General features: G+C 40.3%; 1 protein-coding gene and 1 non-coding gene across 4 annotated transcripts in view; one reads left to right on the top strand and one right to left on the bottom strand.

The window, feature by feature from the left end:
* Window positions 1–27,232, top strand: part of POU6F2 (POU class 6 homeobox 2) — a 501,581-nt gene that overhangs the window by 330,458 nt on the left and 143,891 nt on the right. The window lies entirely within an intron of this gene.
* Window positions 25,379–25,509, bottom strand: LOC119620660 (small nucleolar RNA SNORA20). The gene has a single exon (XR_005237204.2). It is a non-coding gene; the product is annotated as a small nucleolar RNA SNORA20 (small nucleolar RNA).

Below are 27,232 nucleotides of genomic sequence, written 5' to 3'. Positions count from 1 at the left end.
GCTGGGGATTCCACTTGGAGAATCATTACTTTTGCATCTGCTTGAAAAGGCACTGGATATTGTAGCACAGACATAGTTGTCACTGCAGTGTATTGCTATATGTTTTAATTCCTCTACTTGACTGTTTTAATATGGACGTGTAGAAACACAACATTCTCAGATTATTATTTTTATTGTCCTCTATTTTTCACAATATTCTCATTCCCTGCATCTGTTGGAAGATTCTAAAGAAGTGATCCTCTGGTTGGATGGGATGGAATGATGCCCTGGAGGCTAGACTGACTTCCTTCCTTCAGTCAATGTGAGAGCAAAGCTTTAGTAGCAAGTATGACAGGTGATGATATACACAGCACACCTAGCCATGGCCTGCAGACTTAGGAATGGACATGCAATCTATATATTTACAGGAAAGGAAAGAAGAGAGGAAGAAGTTCAATAAATTCTAAGAAATTGTCTTATTAATTCTTCTCAGAGGGAAAAAAACAAAGTCAAGAAATATAATACGTGAAATACCACCTACTTCAGACCTTTATAATTTTTTAACAAAATTATTAACTTTAGCCCTCTCCATCTTCCACATCAATCCACTCCAAACTCTCCCAAATACGGTGTCAGACTAATTCACTGAACCACAGTTCTGATAACGTCTCCCCTTCGCACCAACACTTTCGGTGATTTTTATATCATTTCAAATGGGATTAGGTGTTTCTAAAAATAACAGCAAAACACATCAGTAAAGGAAAATCTTCAATGATTTTATATATAAAAATGTAAAAGAACTTTATGTTAAAAGCCCACCAAAATGAAAAGATAAATAACAAACTGAGGAAAAAAGCTGCAACACATATGACAGACTGTGAAGTACCTTTAATATGTAAAGAAATCTCACAATCAGTAACAAAGAGGCTGTTGCATCGCAGGAAAACATGGGCAAAGACATGAGAGAGAAAACAAACAGCAGAAACAGTCTCTGGAGAGCTTTTGAGAATTCAAATAGACATATCTTGAGCCATCGTTTGGTGGGTCTCTTGGATGTCTGAACAATTCGGTAACCTCAGACGGTTCACCATGACTAACTCTTATTAAACCTCTGCTCACTAATCTCTATAACAGAAGTATGTGTATCACAAGATCTCTCCAAAATCCTAACCCCAAATTAGAAGATTCTGTAAAACAAAGCCAATTTAAAGACAGGAGAAAAAAAAATCAAGAAATAATCCTAAATCCAATTCCAATGGAAACAACAAATAAACAGGGCTCACTGGCAAAGTACATGAAAACCGTCAACTCTGGCTTAAACAGAAGTCCTGCATCCAAAGATTAAAATATAAATAATGCCCCATGCAAGCTGAGGGTACACACAAACAGCATTCCTTTCTATTTGCAAAGGAAGTCCCTAAATTTTTTGGTATCTTGAAGAAAATGTCTAAATTCCTGGACAGTTTTACTGAATTAAGATACTTAGCTTAGGTAGTGACTCCAAAAGTAAGCCTAAGGCTAAAAGTCCCTGAGCAATGATTACCATAGCCACCAGAGTGTGGTAATAAGTTCTAGAAAGTGGACTCATACAGAGCACGATTTAGTTAAAAGTCTTTCAGTTAAGTAAGGTATGTTAGAAGAGACAATACATACCTTCAGGCTAGTGCTTGCGCAACCAAACTCTTAGCCTGTTTTCAAACAAACAAACACAAACTTTCTGCAATTATGTATACTATACAAATTCACAAGTTAACATGTGTGATGCTAAAATCCAATATGTAACTTACAGGCCAAAATCATCATAATTACCATTGTTGGACATTTAGCGCTGAGATAAGCTCTTTAGAAACTTGATTTCATTTCATCTTCACAGGCACTTAAGAAAGTATCATTTCCTCATTTTACTCTTGAAGAAGCTAAGGCTTAATTAAATCAAGTAACTTGCCCAGGGACATACAATTAGAAATAATAATGTCTCTAATTTTGCACTTCCTACTATATAATCAATGACAATTCCTATCTTGTTGTTTTCTAAAATGTGTTTAAATCAAAATGTATTTAACTCAAAAATGCCTTTCTTATAACTCTTAAAGAGTATTTTTTTAAAAAGTGAGAATGGCCCTCCAGCTTTATATTGGGTTTATTATCACATGACCAAGAGGAGTTAGCCTGCTTCCAAGTGTTCGTGCCGCAATCATGATGTGTAGACAGATGTGCAGCGAGTGTCTGCACATTTCCTGGTATTTGTGGGTATTTGCAGTTATAGTCCTCGGTGTTAAAATTCTGAAGTTTCCAGGTATTATAACTGCATGGGAGGACTTTTGTAGAGGCTTTTCCCCTGCTGTGCGATTCCGATGAGAACATACAAATACGACCTAAGGAAAACAGTTGGCTTAAATTGGCAATATTATATCTCTCTGAAAATGTAAGATGGTAAATAGGTCTTTGCTAATGTTCTTCAGTGTGCAGAGAACATCCTGAAGCCTGATACTTTGAATTGTCATGTATGAGATTTCCACTGAATATTTGTAAAAGAAAAAGAAAAATGAACTAAATTTACTCTTAGAAAACTTCTAAGTTGGAATAGAATAGTAAATCCTTTAACCACTCTGAAATATGACTCAATTTCTTTTCCTTTCAGAATAGCCCTTCTTACGATTTCCTTTTCTTTCCCTTTAAAAAAGAAAAAATCTATAGTTACTTAACTGTAGAGAGAAACATTCCATTTGCAAATTTAGTCCGTGAAATCCTATATCCATGAGCAATGTCTAAAATTTCCCAGCTTCTAACAAATAGAAACCAGGTTCACAAATCAAGAGAACCCAACACATTAAATCAAGAACTGCAAGCGTGTCAGTAGCCAATAAATTAGCATTGTTGAAAATAAAGTCATACTTGCTTATAAAAGCAGCTATTATGGATGAGTCTAAGACTTTGACCTTCCAACAGCGGTGGTGGCATAAACTCACAAAGGAAATAATAGCTATCCCTCATTGAATATCCGATATCCAGACACTTTACCCACAGCATTGCTTTCATTCTTCCTAGCATTCTTGCAGGTGGGTATCATTAAGCTTGCTTTATGCATGAGGAAACCAAGGTTCAGGAGGTTATGTTACATAGCCAGGGTCAGATTTAAATCTAGATCTCCAAAACCCATGCTCTCCCAGCTACACCACCCTACCACTATTTACATCACTAACAAGGTGCCATTTGGGGCCCTACTGCCTGGTTCTACTTTCTAGAATGTATTAACCACACTCTGTCATCATTGTAATTATTGCCTTAGAATTTTTAGGTCTACTCTTACTTTTGGGGTCACTACCTAATCTGGGTATCTAGCTAAATTCAGAAAAACTGGCCAGGAATGTAGGATTTTTGCAGAACACCAAAAACCTATGGACTTTCTTTCCAAATAAAAGACATGCTATTTGCACATACTTTCAGCATGTCTGGAACACGATTTTATGTACTAATCCTTGGATAGGAGACCTGTGGCCAAACTGGAGTTGTTGCTTTCCATTTACTCAGCCAGAGGACTGTGTTTCCATCCAAGTTAGGATTAAGATTGTTTCTTGATTTCTTTGCTCCTGTTTTTAATGGGCTTTACTATTGCAATCTTTCAGCTCTGAATTAGGATCAGAATTTTGGAAGGATCCATTGGAAGAGGTACAGGGGACGTTACTCAGTGATGAAGTGTTTGAGGACATTGGATTGTTCAGATGTCCAAGAGACCTACCAAATGATGAATTGAGAGATGTTGATTTGAATTATAAAATGCCCTCTGAAGACTGTTTCTGCAGTGACTGTTATACCTTTAAAATAATTGTTGGCCAGCCACCACCTTTTAAAACATCTTTTTGCTAGGTCAATATTTAATAGGTCAGAATATTCTTTCTACAATGGCAGCTTTGGGATTTTGTAGATCATGAAGCATGTATAATTTTGGGAACTCTCTTTAAGAAAAAGAGTACCAAATTAAGAATACAAAATTATGTATTAAAGTCAATATTTTTTAGAATGAGAAAAAAATCACAACGAATTACAAATATAAAAGTTGGAAAAGCCATAAACATCATGAAATTCACAAATATAATCTATCATACTCGATAATATTTCCTAAGTTTTTTGGTTAATACCTTTTACTGCCTCTTCAGATGACAAAAATTGTGCAATCTCAATTTCCATAGAGATTATTGAAGATAATTTTGTACTTCCTCTGTTATGATTAATCTTTTTTTGAAAAATTATTCATTCTTACAAAAGTTTCTTAGAGCATCATGTGTTATTGGTAAGTAAAGTTTTAGGATTATTGTCAAACGAGAAAAGTCCTCAATTAAGTTACTTTCATTATAATAGTTGTAAGATTTAGGCCAGGCAATGGTGGCTCCCACCTGTAATCCCAGCATTTTGGGAGGCCGAGGTAGACGGGTCAGGAGTTCAAGACCAGCCTGGTCAACAAGGCAAAACCCCATCTCTACTAAAAATAGAAAAATTAGCCAGGCATGGTGGTGCACCTGTAGTCTCAGCTACCTAGAGAGACTGAGGCAGGAGAATCGCTTGAACCTGGGAGATGGAGGTTGCAATGAGCAGAGATCATGCCACTGAACTCCAGCCTGGGTGACAGAGCAAGATTCTGTTTCAAAAAAAAAAAGGAGTTGTAAGATTTAGAAGAATATTTCATAGACTAGCTTCTGGCTTTGCACATTTCAACTGTTGCCTCCACTGTCCACCTACTTCCAGTGCCAGGTGCCACCGAACAAGGTCCTATGGCAGTGCATATCCATGTCCCAAAGGGGTAGAAGGACTTTCTATGCCAAGATATTTCACAGTAACCCAGTTATTCATAGAAGAAACTGCAAACCACGTAAAGACATCCCAGTCTTGACAACCATCGCAGAATATATCCCCAACTCAACTTCCTCACAAATGCCCACAACCATTCCAAGTACCTCCAACCGAAGGCAGTGTTGGAGTGGGGGCAGGAATGGGGATCAATGTGAAAAAAGACAACAGAGGCAGCCACCTGCAGTTAAATATCTCAGTGAAACGTGTGATCAGAAGGATATGGTGTGAGGGCCTCCCCCAGGTGTGTCGCTTCCCATGAGGGGCCCTGGGATGTAAGTTTCATCAGCTTCATGGTGAAAAGGCGATTGCCAGCTCTGGCCCAACACACTTCCTAATCTAGAACCCACCCAAAGTTGGTCCTGGACTGCAGATGTGAGTGAGAATTAAGCTCATGTTTCTGGGTAAAAATAACCTCAGATTTCCAACTGGAATATCAGAACATTATCCTCAAAAACAATAGAACTTAGGGTTTCCATTCTTCCTGTCCCCTCCCCCATACCAGCCAGAAGAAGCAGAACATCATCCAGCTCAGACTGGAGGCGATTGCTCCTGGGGGCAGCCGAAAAGGGTGGATTCTGCTCCACCAAGCCAGGGCTGAGGCACAGCAGGAAGTGGGTTCCCGGTGCCATGTACCCCACCCCATCCCAGGAAACATCATCTAACTGCCCATCACTAACTCACTTCCTTCCCCTGTGGGTGCCAGGAGTTGATCCGCCTACTTCCCTACCCACTTTTCACGTCAGCCCAGGGTTCTGATGGCCATTTTGGAAAGCTGCTTCTCAGAGCTTCTCCCTCGGTGTCCTGTGGCACAGCCACACCCAGAGACACACACCATCTTTATGAGTTTTTCTACACAGATGTTACTACTTGCAAGCAGCCATTCAAAGTCTTCTTCTGTGTCACCCACCCTCCTGTTTGTTTTCCCCCCGTGTAGATAAAAATAAGCACTCTTGGTTATAAATCAGAACGAGGGGGAGGGAGTAGAGGGGCACAGAAGATAGACAGAACTAAAAGAGACTCAGCTGCCTTTGAGGAAACTCAGGACTTGGAGAGGGTCCAAGGAATTTTCTTTAAGGAGCAACGCCAGAGCCTCCACAAGTGAGGAGATAGTTCAAGGAATCCTACCTACCGTTGTCACGCTAGGTGGACCGAGGTGGATGGAAAAACATTCACTCTCTGTCCACTGTCTTCCCTCTTCTACCTTCTCATCACTCAGTAGAGAAGAGACAGGGTAGGATTGGAAAGAAACTTCCTGGAAGAAATGAAGGAGTAGAGATGGTGAAGGAATCCCTAAAATAATGGCAATGGCCTCTGGCTGGGACAGCCAGTCCCCATGGCTGTCCATAAAGAAGACATGGGTAAGAAGGAGATTGCTAGCTCTAGAAACTCCACACCTTTAAAAAAATTTTTTTTTTCCTCAGGTTCACAAACTGAAGGGCATTTAAAGAAAACTGAAGGGCTAGTATAATGTCAAGGTTAACATTTTAATTGCATAAAACATGGAGAAAGCCTACGCTTGTCATTTTTACAAGGTTACCTTTCCTGTACAATGGAGGCTTTTATCCAACAACTATATACGAGTTGGTGACATGACATAGAATGTGACTTACATAAATGGAAGAGCTCACACTCTTTTTTCTCTATAGCTCCTCCAGAAGGCACCAACAAGTAGCTAAATTGTGGCCTTTTAAACCTTTTCTCGCAGATAAGAAATGCACATATATGTGTCATTTTGTAGTTTTGAATGCACAGGGCCTAATTCTCCTATAGTATGTCTGGCCCCTCAGTGCCCAGAGCTCCATCGACTTCAAAGAGGGTTTTGCAGGTGGAATGGCAGATAAGCGGTGGAGAATTTAGCTCTTTTGGATGATGTGATCACATAACAAAAGCCTGCCGTAACCCCGTGAGAAGGCAAAGTTAAGGTTACTGTTGGAGCCTTAACTCTGAATTCCCTGAATCTAGGGCAATCCAGAGTATATAGCCCCACAGTGCAATACTTCACAGTGTTTTACAATGAGCAGAAAAAGAGAAAGAAAAAAATCTTGTAAAGGATGGGAAGCCTTTCAGATCTATGCATTGAATCTAATTTTTTTTTGAAAAATAACTTTCCAAGGTTGAAAAGTAGCTGAAGTTTCAACACGTTATACACACTTAGGAAATAACAGATTTATGTATAAGATGTGGAAGGGATAAGTGCCCTTATTGATTTATATGCAAATGTCTGTTTAAGTTTTCATTTTATGAGACTCAGGAACACAAAGGAGATTGTCCCCCAGAAGCAAGACTTTTTAATAAAGACCCTCATTTTCACAACCAGTGATAGGTATCCAAATCCTCAAGTGTTGGTGAAAAACATTTGTCATTGGTTTAAGTATCAAAATGAAAATGTGGTTCCCTTTAAACAGATCCTTTTTAGAATTAAGAAAACACCATTTCACACTGGTGTATACTTTGTGATGCTAACAAATAACCATTACATGACGTAAGTACAACATACTAGTTTTGTTCTCCCAGCCAGGAGGAAGGCAGGACTATTGTCATCACCTAGAACTAAAAGCAAGGATTTTGCAGAATGAAAGGCAAGAGGGGACACTAGAACCAAGAGCCACTGAGGGAGGCTGCGACTCAGCGGCAGGGTGCTAGTGGAAGTCCGCTGCCTTGCGTCAGAGCAGGGGCCCCACCGGCTGCCTGCCCTTCCCCATCCTCTGTCCAAGACAGAGGTGAAGAGCTGCTTGGGAAGGGAGGGAAGAGGCATGAATGGCAACCTCCAGCCGACTTCCTTTGTTTCCAGTGAAAGGGAGTCATCCAGAATTGGGGGACAGTTAGAAGGGTGATCCTCCAGGGAAGCAGGACACATCCCGGATAGATACAGTCATCCTGGCATGCAGTTTTTAGCAATATTTCCAGAGAGCAGGAAGTGGGTTACCAAGTGGCTGTCCAAGATTCCAGCCGACCTCTCTCCTCCTCGTCCTCACTCTCTCAGTCAAAGAAAAGCCCCAGCCTTCAACAGAAGCTGTGAGGGGCAAAAGATCCCTGACAAGGAAAAAAAAAGTTCAAGGAGAACCCATTCACACTATGCAAAGTGGTCATATCGGGTACATGTTATACAGGCAAAAAGCAGCCAGGTTTTAAAAAATTTTAAACACACAGAGTCATACCACCCCTCTGCTCAAAACTCTCCTGCGGTGACCCATTGCACTTCTCATCACCTCACCCTGTCACAGTCTTGCCCATCACACTGATCACCTTTTTACACATTACGTAATGTACCTGCTTATGAAGCTCATTATTTACTCTCTGTCTTCCTCCGCTAGAATGTAAGCTCCGCATCGGCAAGGATTTTTGTCTGTTTTTATCACTGATTTGTCTCAGTATCCAAAACAGTGCCCGGCCCTTACTAGGTAGTCAATAAGTATTTGTTGAATTAATTAGTTAATTAGTGGATAGGTGGATAAATGATGTTATAACATTAGACCAGGCAGAAATGATTCAGTGATCTAGCTATGTAGGTGTAGGTATAAACAGAGAGGCAGCAGTGGCTGCAGCTATAGATAAAGCTACAAGCGAAGGCTGTGACAGATAGAGACACAAATGACAAGTTGTAAAATAAAGGGACAAAGTATGCAAAGGCCAAATGAAGAACTTATTCTGAAAGTTTTTAAAAACATAAAAAATTCCTTACAAAAGAAATGAAAGAGAACATGAAATTAATTAAACAAGACCTCAAAGAGGTAATGGCAACATTGAATGAAACTTCTAAAGAAAGAATTAGGGGCTACAGAAACACATTATGAATCAGAATAACATGATTAGAGAATGGAATAATAAATTAGAAACATCAATGAACAGAATACACATAGCTGAAAACAGAATTAATAGCCCTATATGTCTATGCAGTGAAAATAGAAGAAAAGGAATTGTAGATTAAAGCAACTCACAGAAGAAAAAGATACGAAGGATAGACATTGGTGATCCAACATAAATATACAGGAATTGATTTTCCAAAGAGAATGAAAGATGTAGTAGGAAAAAAACACCTGAAAATGAAGAAAGGACTGAATCAGCATGAAAAAATAAGTTCTGGGAAAAAATTAATAGTGCATCTTTGCTATAAGGCATGTTTTGGTACTGTTACTGAACTTAAAGGTTAGTTATTCAGGCATGCAGGTGTGAAAAGCAAGCTGTCTAGAAAGGACCAACGGTAAGCTGGTCTGCAGTTTCTTTACAGAAACACTCAGTACCAGAAGACAGTGGTGCAAGCTCAATAAAGCTTCAAGAGAAAACATGACCTAAGTATTTTGCACAAAGCCAGTCACCTAACCAGTAAAGCCATGACAGGAGTTCCCCACTTATCTGCGGGGGACACATTCCAAGACCCCTAGCTACCTGAAACCATAAATAGCATCAAACCCTCTGTATACTATATTTTCCCTTATTAAGTTGAGAACTTTCACCTTTTCGCTTCAAGTGAGCACTTTACTGCTTCTCTTTGGCAAATGTGAATGGCCAGCATCACTACTCTTACACTTCGAGGCCACTATTAAGTAAAGTAAGGGTTACTTGAACACGAGCACTGCGATACTGCCACAGTCAGTCTGACAACCCAGACTGCTGAGTGACTAACAGGTGGGGAGTGGGTACAATGTGGATCTGCTGGACAAAGGGTTGCTTCACGTCCTGGAGGGGACAGAGTGGAACCGTGTGAGACTTCATCATGCCACTCGGAATGGCTTGCAAATCAAAGTTTGTAAAAGGTTTATTTCTGGAATTTTCCATTTAATATTTTCTGACCACTGCTGACCACGGGTAATTGAAACTGCAGATAAGGGGGGCTATTGTATTATGTGAGAACCCAGAGAACATAGCAATATTGAAAATCCACTCAATAAAGAGATGAGTGGAGAATCCACCTCACTCAGAGAAAACCGAAAGTTCTTTCCATGGTTTACAAGCTTCTGCCCCTTCTGGTTTCCCTTATCTTTCCAGCCCAATCCCCGACTCCATTCCTCTTGACCCATGCTGTCCACCCTCACTTCCCTCCTCCTGATCCCCAGACCCATCAACCCAAACACACCTGAGGCCTTGCACCATTGCCTCTGCCTCAAGCGTTCTTCACCACTTGTCTTATTCCCTCACTTATTTAATGAGACCTTCCTTGCTGCCTTACCTAAAATTCCAGTACCCCCAACACCCTCTTTTTCTCTTCTCTGCTTGATTTTTCTCCTTGGCAATTATTCCCATCTAGCTTACTCTATCTTCTTTACATATTTTGTTTCTTATCTGTCTCCCGCAGACTAAACTATAAGTTTCCTGAGGACGTAAATTATTATCTGTTTTATTTTTCTTTATTCCTAGAATAGTGCCTGGAACACAGTAACCATTTGAGTATTTATTTAGTGAATAAATAAATCTAGCATCTAAGTCCATTCCTCCCCTCTCCATCCCCTTAATTTTTTTGAAACAGAGTGAACCTAGAGGGTAAAAGCAGTTAAACGGAGGGGTCTGAAAACTAAGTCTTATCAGGGCAATCTGATGAATACCTAGCCTTTGTGTTAATTAACCCTAAATGTATTAGAAGAAATGTCAACAGTGACTTTTCAGATATTGCTACAGAAACAGAATTTGAACACTTAGAGAAAGGGAAATTTTCCGTTTTTCAAGAAAATTATCTTAGCGACGGAGCTAATGATGGAATCAGCGTCTTCATAAATGCTGAACTTCCCTGCCAATGGAGATTGTGAAAAAGATGTCAGATGTTTGCTATCAGGGACCCTATGGGAGAAATCCCTGCCATATAAAGGAATTTTAGTCCAGAGAGCCCCCAACTTCTTCTGCTTTGAGATTCTGTGATGCTATGCACACATGATATTCTGTGATGCTCTGCGTGCAGCTTCAATTGTTCTATTGTGTGTGACGGTGATTTGGAGACATTTACATTTGGGAACTGTGACTATACCTCTGCCTGCAGGTCAGGTCCTTGGCTTCCCCACCCAGTTCCTACTGGCTGCTCTTTGAATCACAACACTCCTGGCGTGTAGGAGTCCAGCACAGTTGGTTGACTGGCCTTTCTTGAAGAGATTTACAATTCAGCAGTAATTCCAACAGGAGGAATTCATTTGCTGTAATTGAGCAAGCAGATCATCACCTATTTCTTTTGAAAATTGTCATTAATATGATCTTCAGGCAACTCCTCCCAGCTAGGCATGGGCCTTGGTTGAAGCAAGCTTCAATATTTCTTTGATATAAGGGTAAAGGACCTTAAGTGAATGAGCTAAAGATTCTAAAGAGCATTGAATTGGTTTAGGGCATTTTGGTGAGAGGGCATTTTTGCTGGGAGTGGTGAGGAAGAGCATGAAACAAACATTTTTATTTGTTTGCTTTTCTGTTTCATCGTTCTTATGTTCCTAATACTCATGTTTTATAAAGCTATTGCTGTTTCTGAGTCCAGTTGACAAGTTATAGAATTCATAAGAACATTCCATGCCACAGTCAAAACATAAAACATTTATTCTTACATTTACAAAAACGTATTTTCTGTTGGAAGCTAAAATAATCACACTTTGATTCTAAAGGATACATGAACTAAACTCTAGCAAAGGCATTAAAGAGATCTAAAGCTCTAAATAAAAAAGAATTGTTCCCAGTTATTTAGAAATGTACCTGCTTAAGCCCAACTGAGGTAATTACTCTTCTGAACTTTAAAGTAGATAACTTAAAAAAAAAAAGAAAAAAAAAAAACTCTTAGTCATGGCACCATGACAGTAAAGAACTCTGAAAGATGGTCTTCAGGTGATCACAATTAAAACACAGCAAAACTTCAACCTCTGTGGTCTTACCTGTAACACTGCACTGTTACACATAACATTTCACAGCGTTTCCATGACTTGAGATTTATGGTGCTGTCAGTTTTAGTATCATGCTTTACAGCCATAGAAAGAAAAGTTTGTGCTTCCCATTTGTTGTTGAGTAGGGGATGGCTGCTATGTATAGCTATGTAGAGGTTAGGATTTTTGAGGAAGGCTTGCTACTCTAATTCTATCAAACCTAGGAGAGAATCTTCTTTTCACTTGTAAACATTTCCTTAACATTTACAGTGTTAATTTTTCCAGGGAAGCATCCATTCTCAAGGGTCACTGCAGGAAGGATTTTCCTGGCTCGGCTTGCGGCTGGTCATTGACACAAGTCCCTTAAGTCATATGTGCATATAAACCACCAGGGGTTTTTGCAAGGATTAGGGGAGGTATATTAAGTGTGATACATAATAGGTACTCAGTGAATGATCCACAAACATTTTTATTGTGTTAGTCTAGTTTGTGTTTTTGGGCCAGTGAATCTGTATTGTTAGAAAAATAAATGGCCACTGGTTTATGGTCAGTTCCCACTCTCCTTCATCCTCCGGCAGGCAGCCTTACTATCTGAGTGGCACCTCATCATAGCTACTAGAGCAGGGCAGCTCTGCTTTAACACTCTTTATTCCATTCCCCTTTCTCCTTCAAACTCCCCCACTTATCCCATGGATCTCTCCCTTAAGTCCTAGTTGGAGTCTCCAATAGCAAGAATGGCAGTAGGCTGGGGAGAAAGAAAAGGAAAAAATGAACACTTTCAATGTTTCTACTTCATGGGTGACATTGACCTAGGACTTTACATGCACAACTTTACTTTGGCTTTTATAACACCCATGTGGAGTGATGAATTTTTTTTTTTTTTAATGTAGACAAAAGACCTAAGATTTAGTTACATTATTTGTCCCCAAATTAAATGGTTTATCCTTTTAATATGCTTCTCTTGTGAGAAAAATTCTGCTAGTTAAGATGACAGAAGTTGGTTGGGAGCACCTTGAGGAGGACCTTCCTTGAGTTTAAGTTTGATTTAGCACTGTGTTCCAATAGTAATATTGGTAGCAGTAGGAGTAACAGCAATGAGAGTGGTCACAGACCAGGAATAATAATAGTAACAGTAGTAATGGCGGAAGTAGAAATCTCAGAAATAGCATGCCTCAATCTGTTGACAGGGTTCAATATTCAACTTGCTATCTTTTCAGCATTCCTGTTTTAAATGCCCAAACCATACCATTTGGGTCACCGGGCTGACAAACTTGAATTTATTTTGTTTCCTTTGAACACTGGCCGGGACTTAGTATTTTGATTTCCTTTTTTAACTCTAACACTAACAAAGCATAATTGTGATCTTATTCAGAGCTGCATGTGACATTCATCCCTAACGTATCCAAGGACCCACATGTGAATGTCTGACAGCAAAGCGTTTGGACGTCAGACCCCTGAGTGCTCACCCAGTACCCACTGATCGCAGTGTGAGTGTGTCTCACCTCCAGAGTGTGGGGCCAAACAGCTCTGGGAATACCCAGCAGTTCCCATGCTTGCCAAGTTCTTTGTGCTATGATCATGTAAGACTTATGTCTTGGGAGCCCCTAAATTGGTACAGCACACAGTCTGTGTATCGTCTCCTCTGAAAGACTTTAGGTTTCCTAGTTCCCTTCCTACATGGATCTTCAGACTTTTGAAGTATTTATTTATTTATTTATTTATTTATTTATTTATTTGTAAGACAAGGCAACAGGTCCCTTCATCCTATTGCTGCACTTTGCTGTTGCTGGAGGGAGATGAAATCTTACAATTATGAATTTCAGAATAGAACTTGATTATATTAACCACCTAACAATAAAAGAGAAATAAACTCATGTGGATGTGAGTCTTTTTGAATATCCATTCTCTTTCAGTTCTTTCACTTGAAAAGTGAGGGGCAAAATCAGAAACATAGCCTGAGATTAACAAAAGCTTCCCAGTGACATGGGATTGTCTCAGCCTGAGAGGGAAGACTCTGATGTTCTTCCCAAGGGAAGAATCAGGACCTCACCTTCCTTCTCGAGATAAGCCAGGTGCTTTACTCCAGAGCAGGAATTTCTTTTTCTCAAATCCCACCCCCTCCACAGTAAGTCATCCTTTATGCTACAAGGAAGTAAGTGTCGCTGAGCTGCTTAACCTGTCCTTGCCATTGGAGGGGCAGTATCTCTCAGAGGACACCCTAGCTCAGTGGCATGTAAAACTGACTCCCAGTCAGCTGAGCCTGCACATCAGCTGCCAACATGATTGGCACTCGCTGATGGCTTGTAAAAAACCAGCACACACCCAGAGGGAGCTGTGTCCTTTCTAAAGTGGATCCCTCTTTCATATTCCAAGTTGACTTGGAAGTCATCACCGGTTGCCTGGAACATAGTAGGCTCTCAGTAAATACATGGTGCCTGAACAAATGAAGATGTATTCACAACTCAGTTTTTGTGCCAAAGATATTTTTCAGTTTTAATAATTTATGGTCAAATGCTAAGACATAATACATTACCATGGGGATTTCTTTTCACTTACTTGTTTTATCTTAGACAAAATGGTTATTTAAAAAGAAGCTTTTGGAGGCCTTCCTAATTATATTCCTCACTGAATCATATGTTTATAGGGATTTTAACTATTAGGTCCAGAACTGCCTCCAGAATTCTAAGCCAATGAATGACCCACCTTGGCATAAGTGATTATTGGTTCAACATATATTCAAAATGTATCAGATAAACAATCCTACCTTCTTCTCTGTGTGCACTTGAGCAAATCATTCAGGGTCTCTGGGTCTCATTTTCTTTATTTCTCAAGGGTAAAATTGGGTTTGATGAGTTCCAAGGACCCTGACAGCTCTAATTCTCATACATTTGGCAGAATGCTGGCAAAGGAATCCTCAAATTACTAGTTGCTCTTTCACTGTGGTGAGCCTCTTAAAGAGTTTGCCCTTCATTTTCCCTTTTCTTCCCAGCCTGACTGTCTCACCAGTAGGAAATGTTTTTTGCTTGGCACTTACAAGGATTTTTTTTCTCTCTCTTCCCACACTAACCCTATTGCTGTCTCATGGTTTGTAAATACTTCCAAAGAAACACATGCTCAAACACGTTGATAATTTGCAGGCTAGCTACATATGCCACCAAACTGTTAGATATTTGAGGGTAAGAAATATGCCTGATTTCTTGTGATATTTAGGCACCCAGCACAGTGCCAGGAAACCAGTAGAGACCAGCACTACTCATGTATGGACCAAGGACCCCACACCAGAAGCTTGTTTAAAGGCTGCCAATTCCTCAGCCCACTATAGGACTATGTAATCAAAATCTGCATAGGTGGGGCCCAGGAATCAGCATTTTTACAAGCACCCTAGGTGGTCCCTCTGTACCCTGAGGCTTGAGAGCCTCTGCAGTACACAGTCAATAAATATATGCTGAATACTGAATGAACATTTCCAAAGAAAGGGAAACTTACCCCTCTCCTCAGCAAAGGTCTTAGACTCACAAAGACAATACCAGGGAGAAAAGGAATAAAGGCACGGAAGAAAATACAGTGCACTTAACCCAGTAGCTCTTATGTGTCTGCTGCAAAAGAACCCCTCTGTTCTCTTAGGAAAAAAACAAAGCAAGGCTCAGTTCCTCTCAGGTTAGTGCAATCACTACATGACTTGTTCAACTCACTGTCACTTTCAACTTATTCATTAAGGCTGGTTCTTCCCTTACCTCCAAATGACAACTCAAGGAAGTCCTGTAACGTCCCTGGCTACTGCTAGGTAACATAAACACTACTTTGCTTTAATAAGTGTAAAGCACAGACCCAGGTAATAGTCAAAACTCCAACTTGGGGCCGGGTAAAATGGCTCACACCTGTAATCCCAGCACTTTGGAGGGCTGAGGCGGGAGGATGGCTTGAGCCCAGGAGTTTGAGACCACCCTGAGCAACATAGTGAAACCCCATCTCCAAAATATATTGCAAAATTAGTTGGATGTGGTGGTGCATGCCTGAGGTCCCAGGTAGTAGAGGGGCTGAGGCAGGAAAATCACTTGAGCTTTGGAGTTTGAGGCTGGGATGAGCCATGATCATACCACTGCACCTCAACCTGGTGACAAAGGGAGACCCCGCCTCAAAAAAACAAAACAAAACTCCAATTTGATTTGAGGTTTCAGACCCCTTCACCTTCCACATCCTACATCTCAACCAAATTGTAAGCAGAAAGCCTGTAACTGGGAAAGGGAATCTCTCTTTGTTCCCCACCTACAGTTTCAGCTCCTCCTCCTCTATCTTTAGTTTCTGACCCTTTCAGAGAAAAAGAAAGCAGGGACATTCCTACTGACGAGCACTACTGTTGGCTGGCTTCACACTCATTGGACTTGGAGATATTTACAGATGACTCTTTCTGGGGGATGGTATTGTGGCTTTTTGGAAACCTCCCAATCCTGGCCTCCCAAATACAGATCCTTTAATGTGGGTGATGCCCTACCTCTGAATTCTCCATGCTGAGATATGTTCACCCCTGCACGGGACTCTCTCAGACACAATCTCAGGTGAGGACTCTCTCAGACAATCTCAGGTGGGCCACACTAGGGTTTTGTCACACATGTGGCCCACATCCAGCCCCGAGGAAATACTCATGCAAGCCTCAAATGCCAGCCACCAGGGCTATAGTCTCTCCTTAGCCTCCCTGTTAGAGCAGCTAACCAGCCTGTCTTTTTACCTGTGGCATTTTCCAACAAGAGGCCAACACAGGTCTGATGTGACTCCCTACTGCAGGAACACAAAGCAGCTCCATGGAAGTCCCCTTTTCTTGGTGTAAAATGAAAAGGAAAGAGCCCCTACTCCTTCAGAGAATGGAACTCACGGAACACCAATAGCTCTTTCCAAAATTACTACTTAAAATCATGTTTCTGTATAACATAAACAAAGCATTAAGAGATGTCTACCTAATTCTCAGACAGCCTCTTTGCATCTTGGTTCAGCAATGCACTATATTGTCTGATCTTAAGGCCCATAACAGATTGAGACTAGGCTAGACTATTTAAACATGACTTTAAGCCAGCCAGCTCAGAGGGTAACCTCCCATCAGATAATATGGCTTACACCTTGAGCTCACTCAGAATGAACCTCCATGGGGCAGAGGGGCTTTAACTCTTCCCACCTGGGAGGTCCAGAGGCTAGATAAGAATTCTCAAGACCTGACTAAAGAGAATAAAAAACATCAAACAGCCAGAGTTCCCTCAACCACCTGTGGCCCACCTTCCAGATTCTGAAGCTCCATCAGAAGACCTACCTCTCCCCCCATCAGTGGATGCCAGGAAGGGCCGTATGTTTCAGGAACAGATGCCCTTCATCCGGACCTGTAGCCTGGTCCGCTGCAGATGCTGTCAGTCATCAGGTGGGCAGGTGTCTCTGGATGAACTTCAGAGGAGTCTGAAATCCCTTGAGAAATTATGTTAAATTTATAAGTATAAAAACGTCTCTTGGTAAAGGGTATATACATTTTTTTTCAGACTGTCAAAGGGGTTTATAATCCCAAAAGTGCTTTTGCAGCCCTAGAGTTTCAGCATGGTCTGAAGTAGGACAGTAGTGTTCTAACATTGGCTAACAACTATTAATATAAAAGACATACAGTAGTTCCTGCTTTTCTGAGGTGACACATGTTCCAACACCCCCAGTGGTTACTGAAGCTACAGATAGTACTGAACCCTCTATATACTATGCTTTTTCCTATTCATACATACCTATAAAGTTTAACTTATAAATTGGGCATAGTAAGGGATTAACAACAGCAATTTTTGGTCGAGTGCAGTGTCCCATGCCTGTAATCCCAGGACTTTGGGAAGCTGAGGTGGGAAGATTGCTTGAAGCCAGGAGTTGGAGACCAGCCTGGCCAACATAGTGAGACCCCGTCTCAACCAAAACTTTAAAAAATAAGCCAGGCATGGCGGCATGCACCTCTAGTCCCAGCTACTTGGGAGGCTGAAGTGGGAGGATTGCTTGATCCCAGGAAGTCAAGGCTGCAGTGAGCCATGATCACACCACTGCCCTCCAGCCTAGGCCACAGAGTGAGCTCTTGTCTCAAAAATAAATAAATGACAGTTCTTCTATTACATAGTACAATTATAACATAACAATATACTGTAATAAAAGCTGTGTGAATGTGGTCTCTCACTCCCTCTCTCAAAATACTGTAATCTTTTCAGACCCCAGGTTACTGAAACCGAGGAAAGAAGAACCACAGATAAGGAAGCACTACTGTGTGTACCATAACCAGGGCATCACTTCATTACACCTTCTATGTGTAAATGGGAGCGGAAGAGGCTGCCCAGAAAAAAGAGCTGAACCTTGAAAGAAGAATAGGACCATGACAGAGGGAAGCAGAAGGAGGGGAAACTAAGGGGCCATTTCAGAAAGCAGAACAAATCATAAGCAAAAGTCAGGTGTGAGTGTGAAATGACATGCAGTGGGCAGCTGGAGTGTGAGGTTATACCCAGAAGAATGTTGGCAGCTAAAACCTGAAAGTAGGCTTGGAGCAGAGTCGTGAAGGGTTTTGATGTGAAGGGAGAGGATGCGTACTTTTTCTGGAGATGTGGGCAGACAGTGAAAATTATTAACCAAGAAGAAATATTGACATATCTCCTTGTGCTTGAGCATTTGCATGTCTATTTTCCCAGATAGGATGTGAATGAAGTGCGGGAAGGCAGAATCACAGTTGAAGTTATGTTTATAAGTTCAATTGCCTGCACATTCCCCAGCATAACACAGGGGCTTAACATATTTTTAGAGTAAGGAGAGAAGATGCATTGAAAGGAAGGGAGAAAAATGGAGGAGGAAGAAAGGAGGAAGAGAGAGGGAGAAAGAGAGGTAGGGGAGGAGGGAGCTGTACTTTAAGAAAAAAAAATTATATATATATAGAGAGAGAGAGAGAGAGAGAACAGCAGACTATTACGTAGGTCCAGACAATGAGAGCCTTCATGAAGTAAGTATCTTATAATTTGGAGTTGCTATCTTGCCATAAAACCCAAATTCTCATCCTCTTCTAAATAGCTTTTCTATAAACTGTTTGAAATTAGTGTTAAATGTTCTAATTCATTGTGAATAGAAGGGATCTGTGAGTTGCTTTACCTGCCCTGTTAGCGAATCTGTGCTCATCCATCCTATACTTTTGCCTGGTTCTCCTTAGGGACAGAGCATACAATTGCAGATGGCCAAGAGTGGAGCATGGCCAGGGAAAGAGAAGTGAGTAACTGACCCATGGGCCTCACATGCATCTTACGCTTCAGCCCTTCTGCCGCCCACTCGCTCAACAGCGCAATGTGTTTGTTATGCCTGGCTGACTTTTACATCCTGCCAGCCCGGACATACTAAAAACCTGACCTTCAACTCAAACCCTCTTAATCCATATGCTCTATTATGTGTCTCTCCAGATTGAGTGGAACTTGGGTCAACCCTTGGTTAGGATGACATTTTTCACTCTTCTAAGATTATGATTTAATCTGTCCATCTCAGACCTACCTGCAGTACTTTTCTGTTTATCCAGATAACCTTTCAGGGCTCTCTAAGCTTGTCATTTCCTCTTTGACCACATTTCATATACGTATTTCCTGTTGAATTCCTATAGCACACCTTCAAATCCTGAATTCTGAAGTGTTGTTCATTCACTTCCTTTAATAACTTGCTAGTTCATAAACAAAATTATTTTACAGAATTTTTAGGATAAGGCTCCAGATGCATCCAGGTGGTTGCCTTGGCCTGTACAGTTATATATTTTCAAAAAAGGAACACAAGAATTTGATTTTTTAGAAAAATAAATCTATACCATTCCCCCAAATTAACTGCAGCTCCTTGCAGGCTCAGAGGTCACAGGATTTAGAGGTAGTCTCCTAGAACCCTGAGCAGTGGATCTTGTGAACCTCAGAAATTCTCCAATGATCTCTCTACTTTTGTGCACTTAACCAAAGCAAGCACATGATACATGTTAGGTAAGAAGAATAAGCTGAAGTCATCAAGTGGCCAATCAAAGTACAGCTCCCAACAATTATAATTCCTAATTATGTAGTGAACATCTGCTATGTGCAGGTTGCTGAGAGAGAAGACAGGAAGATTAAAAAAAAAAAAAAAAAAAAGTCCTGTATAAAAATGGTTACTTTCCTTAGGGAGCTAGTTGGTAAAGGAACCATCCAGGGACACATTAATTGTGGTGCAATGCACAACAGGATGTTCCCTCATAGAATTTCAGGAGAGGGGGCTGTTCATTCTGGCTGCCATGGATCCCAGCAAGAGGACAGCTGCACTCAGCTCCAGTCCCCACGTAGGGTCATGTTGCCAAACCTTCTGGATGTGTGGTTGATGGCCAATGCGTATTTTGTGGAGGCTCTCCTGATTTTTCATTCTTGTCAACCAATTCAAGCTTTTTTCAAGCCCTGATTCCATGTGTGGAAGCAGGACATTCCCATCTGCTGGCTGTGGATGGCCATGGACCATCAGCTTCTAGCTGTGGACCAGAAGTGAGGTTCTCAGAAGAGGTCAGGGTGTTTCTAGAAAAGTGGGTTGAAGTCAGAGTGCCCTCCCTCATTATCTAATATTGGGCTGAGCACTATGGTTTAATTCCTTGTGCTGAGAGATATCATATTCCCTTCTTTTAAAAAAATTAATAGGATAATCCTATCTGTGTTTTGCAAAGATAATTCTGGTGGCAGATGGGCACTTGGCAAATGGGTTGATAACATTAGTTAATTTAATGAATGAGAGAGAGAGTGAGGAAGGCAAGAGATTAGAGGAGAGCTAAGAGGCCCTTGAACCACCAGGGATGGTGGCTCACACCTGTAATCCTAGCACTTTGGGAGGCTGAGGCAGGTAATCACCTGAGGTCAAGAGTTTGAGACCAGCCTGGCCAACATGGTGAAACCTCGTCTCTACTAAAAATACAAAACTTATCCAGGCCTGGTGGTGGGTGCTTGTAATCCGAGCTACTTGGGAGGCTGAGGCAGGAGAATTGCTCGAACCCAGGAGGCGGAGCTTGCAGTGAGCCAAGATAGCGCAACTGCACTCAAGCCTGGGTGACAAAAGCAAAACTCTATCTCAAAAAAAAAAAAAAAAAGGCTCTTGCAGTGATGCAGACAAGACATAATGAGGTTAAAAGAAAATGAAAATGGAAAAGAAGTGATAAATATGGAAACCATCTGAGGGGCAGAGTGAGACTTTTGTGGAGGTCACTAATGTGGTTCACCAAACTTCCCTGGTTCTCCCCCTCTCTAAGAGTTGACGCTTTGCCACTTCCTGGTCTCCTTGCATTCAAGTGGTGCCACGTGACCAGTGCTGGCCAATGAGTTTCAAGAGAACGTGATGGGGACTACTTCTGGCCCAGAGCATTTAATTTCCACTCTCAAAAGCTCTCTTTCCTTCTGGTAATGTTCAAGATAGTAGGTGCTCCACCAGATTGGCCACCTAAGTGACTACAATGAGCTGAGCCCCCTGATGATTTAGGACATGTAAAGAAGTAAACTGTACTGGGATTTCGAGGTTGCTTGTTACCAGAGCATAACCTAACCTATCCCGACTGATCCATTTCTGTTTGCCCCTTTCGTCCACATTGCAGTAGACAAAGTAAAAATAATACTGTTTTACTTCTCATAAGCAAGACCAACCATCCTGGCCGAAATCCATGAGACATTTGCAGAAAACATTTGTAATTATATAGGTGATGCAACCATATTACATCCTAGCCCCATTAGTAGTCCAGCATTCTATTGTTTTTTAGGAATTTTCTCAGGATTCTATTTTTGATGACCCTTTTCTCACAGCAGAGTATAGAATTAATGTAATTATTTTGTTAAAACTGTCAGTTGCCTTCTTTTTAGCTTAGTACGTACGAAAGCCTTTAAAATGAATGCATGAATTGAATGACTGATTTGCACATCAATACAAAATAACCAAATTACTCATCCAGTATCTTCATAATCCTACTAAAGAATTCTACTGTAGAGATGGAAAGAGAAAATAAGAGTGAGAATAATAATAATATTTATGATATGAGTAACTTTTACCATTTAACACAAGTAACATTTTGCTATACAATTAAAATCATTTTTATTTCAGGTTTCTTCTCAAAGAATCTGAAACAGAATTACAAATCTGGCAAAGGTATATTTTGAATCCTATATCTCAAAATATAAAGAAGTGTAGCTTACGAGAAAGTATTACCATTTATTGTGTATCCCAAGCAAAGCTAGGATCCACGTGGTCATAGAATCATGTCTTAGATTTCGTCTGTAAAGTGAGGAAATACATGCTATCTCCTCTTCTGAAAAACTAAGCAAGAGCCAATGAATTACGATCTGGAAACCCTTTTTAGCAACCCTGAAGTTGTTGTGTAGGAACAAAATTGAATTGCCTGTTTAGGAACTTTAAAGTTCAGCCTAGATAAGAAAGATTCACGGCGATATGAGGGCAATTAAAGAAAGAACATAGCAGATCCTTAAAAAGAAGTCTCTTGCTGTATACTCCAGCTTCCACAGCCTTCCAAAGGAATCGGCCACAGCATCTTTGTCACTTAACTTTTTTTAATCTGAACTGACAGATCACTGGAGAATAACTGTAGGGAATAATCCCCACACTGGCACAGGGGGTGGATTAAATCAACCATGAAAATAAGCACTGGCCCATGTGTCTATAGCCTAAAAGAAATTTGAGTGAGCATAGTGCTGTGTTGAAACCAGGCACAGTAGCCACTGAATTGTCTGTAATATTTTCTCCTACAAATCTCCATTTGAAGGGAAAGGCAAACACTGATCCTTTGAAAGCCAGGGTGCATCTTGCTTTGTCTGCTTAATTTAAAGAATTATTTCATTAACATAGGAATATAAACTGAGCATACTTCTCCCTTCCCTCCATACATGTAACATAACTTTTAGTGAATATGGCGTATGGGTTCTCTTCTACCTTAATTTTTATAAAAGTAAAAATATCCCTGGAAAACCCATGCTCAATAAATGTTAGCTATAATTTTAAACCTTTTAACCTCGAAGGTGGATTGGCCTTCTAAGAAGTCATCAAAGATGTAAATAGGTCTTTTTCACATTAATGGAGGAAAAATAATGGGATTGAATGTGACATGATCACTTTTATGAGTTGCTTCCTATCTCACCCAAATGTATCTTCTGTCCTTAAACTCATTTGGTTTCAAAAAGACAATGAGGCATAGACAGTGAATCTCAGACTTCTCAGAAAAACAACAGCCACCACCACTTGATTATCCATGTATTGGAGAATTTGCAGAGCACAGAGAACTGATATCCAAGGAGAGTCCCATTGTGTCTGCCATGTTCTTCACCAATCCTCTGCCAAACTCCGTAAGGAAAGAATACTACCAGTTCTTCTGTGAGTAAACTGTACTGGGATTTCGAGGTTGCTAGATTCTCTGAAGGATAAATTTGGTCCCATCTGCTGAGCAAACAGATTTCAAATCAAGAATCAATGTTTCCATAAACAGTCTAGGGATTCCTTGCAGGTTATCCAAACATCAAGGAACCTGTTAAGCAAAATCAAGGAACCTGTAGAATCTATCCACCAGAATTCAATCAAAATGCCCACTCAAACCCTAGGAGTTCTAATTTGTTATTGTATTAACACTTGGAAAATACTTGAAATTTGATGGGAAAAGGCAGAAGAGGGTTATTTAAATTTTTTGTCTTAAAGAAGATCTTACTAAAATGTTTAGTATTGATAGAACTGCATTTTCTTCTTTAACTCATGCTGTAGGCTTATTCAAGGAGCCGAATTTCCACACCAAGCTCCTCACAGCTGAAAATCCGTAACAATGATGCTTTCCCAGAGCCTGGGGAGGGTTCAGCCAAGCCCCAGGTTATCCTAGTTGGTCAGAAAAGTCCCAGCTCCAGTTTCCCACCTTTGCACACTTTAAGACCCTTTTTTGTGTTTTTTCACCTTTCCTACCAGACTATCTGAAATACTTTGCCTTCATGAAAACTGCATTTATTAAGAAATTCAAGCTGGGCGCAGTGGCTCACACCTGTAATCCCAGCACTTTAGGAGGCCGACGTGGGCTTATCACGAGGTCAGGAGATCGAGACCACCCTGGCTAACATGGTAAAACCCTTTCTCTATTAAAAATACAAAAAATTAGCCTGACATGGTGGCGGGCGCCTGTCGTTTCAGCTACTCCGGAGGCTGAGGCAGGAGAATGGTGTGAACCCGGGAGGCAGAGCTTGCAGTGAGCCGAGATCATGCCACTGCACTCCAGCTTGGGTGACACAGCGAGACTCTGTCTCAAAAAAAAAAAAAAAAAAAAAAAAAACAGAAATTCATATGCATATGCCCACTTAACGCATATTTACATTTTAACACATTTATATTTTCTATCAATCAAGGATGATTATTAACTTCAAAGTTTCTCTTTAGTGTGAATTTGCCAGTTTCATCACACTGGATAAGCTTGACATATGAATTAACACATGCAGTCTTATTAGGAGTAAACAAGAATTTCATTAGGCAAGCTAGGTATGTTGGTACATGCCTGTAGTCCCAGCTACTCTGAGAGGATCACCTGAGGCCAGGAGATCAAGGCCAGGCAGGGCAACAGAGTGAGACCCCCCTACTATAAAAAAGAAAAAGAATTGTATCAAGTTTATTTTATATTGAAAATAGTTCATCATGTCCTCCAGAGATCCTGATATAAAATATATAAATCATATATATATAAAATTATATGTGTGTGTATATGTATGACATATGTATAAAATTTCTTCATTTATAAAATGCTCATGTCTGACAACAAAGACAGTGACCTTCAGGTTATTTCTAAGTGGGCCTTCCCAATAATATTAGTTCCATATATGTATGCATTAGTTTGTGTCAAAAAAAAAAAAGATGGCGTTCCAAGGTCAAATGAGTTTGGTTGGTATTGGATAGAAAATGTTAATCACGTTTCTTTAATGCTGAAATTCTACCCATTAATATTCTAATGCTCACTGGATTTCCAAAAATAGGATGAAACATCCAGTATCTCCAAAATAATTTTTTTGGCCATTGGACACTTTTTTTTCATGGAGCATATGTGGTAACTAGCATCCTGTGGAATAGTCCTAGGGAATATTTCTTCATCTGTCGGGAATAAATGTCCATTGTTGACTTTTCAAAAGAAGGTTCGTGCCACAGTTGGTATCATCAGTGGAGCCAAAGATGAATTTGGTCCCGTATAGGGTCTAGATCTCAGCCTAGGGCAACAAACTCAATTTAATTAGTGTCCTAGGCTGGATCAGAATATCACAATGCTGACTCAAACTGAAGAAGATAGATTATAAAACCAGAATGCCCATTTTAATTTACAAAGAGAAATATAATTGTCAAGGGGCACTAATATTATTGCCCTTTGGTCAACACCTTCTCTGCTTATAAAGGACAATTCCATGAAAATCCTTATCTTGTCAGAAGGTTACAAGATGAGTATAAATACAGGACTTGACACGTCAATTTGTTCAGAGATATAATGGCCACATGTGTCTACACAGTGGGATATGCCTGCCAGTTGGACCAGGTAGGGCATGGCCTCTGATCACCACTCCAACCTCAGAATTGGCTTCTCTGATGCCATCTTTCTGTACTTCCAGTAATGACTAACCTTCGTCTGATAGACATTTAGTTTCTGTCAATATGTTAAAATCTTCACCAGTTCAAGGATATTTAGATATACTAGACAGAAACAATGTCTAGTCCATGCAGAAGAGATGAAATGGTTATTTCATCTCAATTTACAGTGTCCCAATATTATTTTATCCCACGTGTATAATTGCTCATATCACTGTGAGACTATAAGCAGCAAATAAATGGGAAGCCATCTGTGTCTTTAACATGGCTTGGTGTAATATATATATTATATATAACATTGTAAATATGTATAAAATATAGTTATATGGTATATAATGTAAATATATATATACTTTGATTTTTAGAAGTTATTTGATTCTTAGGCACGAAAGTCACTTCCCCCTTACGGAAAGTCAAAATGTTTTGGAGTTTATGCCCAGTCCCCAGCTGGAATCAGTGACTCACTGGTGTTGGGAGGAGTCAAGGGAATAAAGGGACTCTGTGAAGCAGGATAAACCCCAAGGTGTCATTTATGCTTCAGAGCTCCCTGGAATCAGGATGAGGCTGGGACTTGCCCTGAAATCCTGCCTTTGCTTGGCTTCTTGTCCTCCCATCCTGGTGTCCTCGCTCCTCTCCTGGTTTTTCCTGGGAGCCCTTTAAATCATTTGTGCTCAAATCCTTAGATCAGGGTCTGCATCTGAGAGAGTCTGATTTAGGAGTCTTACTTTATAAGGTTGTTGAGAAAACCAATGAAGAGATTAATGTCAAATGCTTAAAACAGTGCCTAAAATATAGGAATTTGCTGTTATCGTGTAAAATGTAGCCATAGTTTTGAAACTAATTTTTGTTTAAATTTTTTGTCAGTGTGATACATGCATGTGGTTAAAAATCAATTCAATCCGGAAGGCTTCTGAAAACATGCTAAGTTCTCAGCCATCCTCCTCTCCACCCTCAGGATTACTCCCGGGGGAATCACATTTAACCATTTCTGGTTTTAGGCTTTCTGAGTTTACCTCCGTATTTCCAAAGACTTCCAATTTATCTCTGTCTTTTATTAACTTGTTGTATCATCTGTTCATTTCCTGCTATGGAGTATGAGGGTTTAGTTCACTTACAACATCTCTCACTGTCTTTATCTCCCTGCTCCGAAGGGAAGCATAGCATTATTTTTAGTTAACTGTATAATTTTAAGTAGCGTATTTAAGTCTCTATTTGTTCTGTCATCTACAGAGCCATCTCTTTACTCTCCATGCAGTGCCCCTGTCCTCCCTTTCCCTCCTCCCTCCCACCAAGTTTTCCCTTCCACATAGTCAAGGATGATAGCTTTTGTGTTCTCATGAAATCTTTCGTGCTTTGTTTATTATTGTTAAAAATTGCAAGTCAGTAAACACTCTTGACTTTAATATAGCTACCTTATTATTTCCTGCAGAGCCAAAAAAAAATATGCAGTGATCAGGTGTTCCTCTCAGTGTGGATTTTAGTGCTACTCAAAGAAAACATCCAAGTGCATCATCCTTTCATACTCCACCAAGTGCTCAAAATCACACCACATTTTACTTTCAATTAAGGTATTTATTTTAGTTGACATTGAAATTGTACACATTTATGGGTTGCCATTTGAGATTTCCATGCATATCTATGTTGTATTTATTATTTCGTGTATTTATCATTTTCTCTTCTAGCTACTTTGCAATGTACAATACCTTACTGTTACCCATAGTCACCCTACTGTGCAACAGAACACCAGAACTTACTCCTCCTATCTAATTTTAAGTCTGTACCCATTGACCAAGCTTTGCCTCTCTTCCCCTGACCCTTCCCCACTCTCTGGTAACCACTGTTCTACTCTCTGCTTCTATGGCTTTTCTTTTTTAGATGCCACGTATGAGTGAGATCATATGGTATTTGTCTCTTTGTGTCTGGTTTATTTCACTTAGCGTAATGTCCTCCAGGTTCTTTTATGTTGCCAC

Source organism: Chlorocebus sabaeus, chromosome 21 (assembly GCF_047675955.1).
Source record: "Chlorocebus sabaeus isolate Y175 chromosome 21, mChlSab1.0.hap1, whole genome shotgun sequence".
NCBI lineage: Eukaryota > Metazoa > Chordata > Mammalia > Primates > Cercopithecidae > Chlorocebus > Chlorocebus sabaeus.
The sequence above is the reverse complement of the archived record's forward strand: the minus strand, read 5'-3'. Positions and strand labels throughout refer to the sequence as shown.